Raw genomic sequence first — 2,854 nt, 5'->3', positions numbered from 1 at the left:
CAGGCATGAAGGGCTGAGAAGGGAGGAGAAGGTCCCTATTCCTCTCCTGTCCACTTCTCTGCCCTTCCCATATGGGAGTCAGGAGGCCTGGATTCCAGTCCCACTTCAGCTTTTGCCCTACTCTGTGAACTTGGGCAAGGCCCTCCTTTCCTGAGTCTCAGTTTTCTCATCTGTAAAATGAGGTGTTAGACTCAGTAACCCTTAAACTTTGGGTCTCCCACCTCCATCTCATCACCCTCGCTGCTGGGAGACTGATGAATTGAGTGTCACAGTAACTTGACCCACCCAGCTGTGCCACCTCCTGCCAGTTCACCATCACCCTGGCTGATCCCTGTGCTCACCTTGCTTGTCTCTCAACTCTTCAATGCTCTGACCAGAGCCAGATCAAGAAACTCCTCCTAGCTCTGACAGGGAACCCAAAAGTGTTGGCACTGACACCTAAACATTCCTCAACACTTCCACCCTACACAGAGGAGAGAACCTTGCTTATGACCATGGGGTGAGCTAGAGGCAGATCTGGGGCCCATGTACATGCCATTTACACCAGCAAAATTATACCCCACAGTCATGTTCCTGAAAAGCATTGGGCTTAAAGTGATGTGAGAATTTCCCTCAGTGAAGACACGGGCCTAGCAGCTGGGGGCCGGGGGAGGGTTACTGCTGCCTGAAAGAAGTTGAAGATAGAGGAGGGATCATCGAGTGTTGGGGGATAGAGCCCCAAATCTAATCTAGCTATGGTCACATATGACCAGCTCAGTACACCAAGTGTTTATTTACTTCTTAGAAACTAGAGTAGTGTTGACTTTGAAAAATCTCCCCAGCAGCTTACCCTACATACAATTACATACTCTCTTAGTGTCAAAGCAGAACAGGAATTACTAGGATGAGGAGTAGAGAGGACACCACAAGGCCCTGAAGATGACTGCATCAGACATGGAAATCGGCTTCGAAATGCTCTAGATAGCCAAGGAACTGTAACTAAGCATATAATTTAAGTAATCTGAGCAACAACAAAACAGGCAGATCTGCAGTGAGACACCTCCTGGACATGATTCGGGTGAGAACAATTCATGTAGTGGGTCTTTGCAAAAAGGTGGTCAGACAAACACATAAACAGTGTCTGATGGGTGATCTTAGTGACCAAAGCCTTATGAAGACATCTCTCTGGTGATTCCACACAACACGGGGACAGCTTGGAGAATCCGGACGAGTGGGTACATTTAATGTATCAGGTCCTCAGTTCCAGGACCCCTCTCCAAACCATCCAGAGGTTTTGAATGCTGATCCATAGAGTGGCTCAATGGTAAAGAATCCACCTACAACACAGGAGACATGAATTCTATCCCTAGGTCAAGAAGATCCCCTGGAGGAGGAAATGGCAACCCTCTCCAGTATTCTTGCCTGGGAAATCCCATGGACAGAGTAGCCTGGTGGGCTACAGTCCATGGGGTTGCAAAAGAATCAGACACAACTTAGCAACTAAATAACAGCCCATATAAGAAAGGCAGGTGGAGGTTCAGAGGAGGCAGCCCTTTCCTTAAGATTGAGCAACAGGAACGGGCCTTGGGAGCTGCAAACACCAACTTCTGCCTGTAAACACCAGCTGTCTGTCTTTCTTAAGTTCAATTGTCACACGTTGAGCTTCCCAGGAAACTGACTCTGAGATGGGGTTTAGGATGCTGGGTGTTGACTGAAGGGTGACCTTGGGATCAACCCTCATGGAAGGGAAGGGGAGGAAGAAGGAGAAAGGAGATATCAACCCATGATACAGGCCCAGTGACAGCCTGGTTGTACCCACAGGCATGTGTTTGAAGAAGGGAAAGTAGCTGAAGGTGATGGGGGTACCTGCCAGGTAGTCATGTCTCTAGTTCGACCCCTTTGCACTCTCAGCTGGGCCAAGGTAGTGCTTCACTGGGACAAAACTGACCAGGTCCTTACAGCTCCAGCTGAAAGCAGAAGACACCCCAGCAGCCAATGAAAGCACCATGGTCAGAGGTTGGATATGTGGGGACGTTGAGAGAAGATGGCCCAAGGGAGAGTGTGGATGGAAATTCTACTTTGGAAGCTGCAAAGAAAAATGCACAGGTAGCGATTACCTGTCAGGTGGTAGGGCAACACCCTGACAGCGCCCTTCATGGAGAAAGGCCAAACAGGGATTTCAAGATTGCAAAACCTTAGTCAGCTGGCTGTGGGGACCATGGCTCAGGCCTCCATGGTCCTTTGAGTGGTCTCTTAAACATCACCATAACCTTTAGGGAGGCTCTCAACACTGAGTTAGGGCATGCTCTGGCTTTCTCATGCCAGAGAGGCCTCCGAGCCTTTAGATCGGGGGTTGGCAAGCTTTTACTGTCAAGGACCAGATAGTGAATACCTGGGACTCTGCAGGCCATACGATCTCTGTTCCAACTACTTCACTCTGCTGTCACAGCGTGCAAGCAGCCATAAGCAAGAGGTAGACAAATAAGTGTGGATGTGTTGCAATAAAGCTGTATTTATAAAAACAGGTGGCATCCTAAGTTTGGCCCACAGGTTGTGATTTGCTGACTCTGCTGCAGAACAACAGGCTGGCTTACCTGCTTGCTCCAGGACTGAGTCCTGATGCCAGGCTACACTCAGCCTAAGATCAAGCCCCTACCTGGACTGAGGCCAAGCCCTGAGCAGGCCTCACAAGGAACTCAGATGAGGTTCCAGCTTGTGCTCATGACCTTAGATGGAACCATCACTAGTCATGATTGATTAGCCTGGGTTAGACCCTGATGCTAGAATGAGTCCTAGATTTTGGCCTCACATTGAGTCCTGGTTCCTACCACAGCTAAACTATGACTTGATTAACCCTAGATCAAACCCTGACCTA

This window comes from Bos mutus, chromosome 13 (genome assembly GCF_027580195.1).
Source record: "Bos mutus isolate GX-2022 chromosome 13, NWIPB_WYAK_1.1, whole genome shotgun sequence".
Lineage (NCBI taxonomy): Eukaryota > Metazoa > Chordata > Mammalia > Artiodactyla > Bovidae > Bos > Bos mutus.
This window is presented reverse-complemented; position numbering follows the sequence as displayed.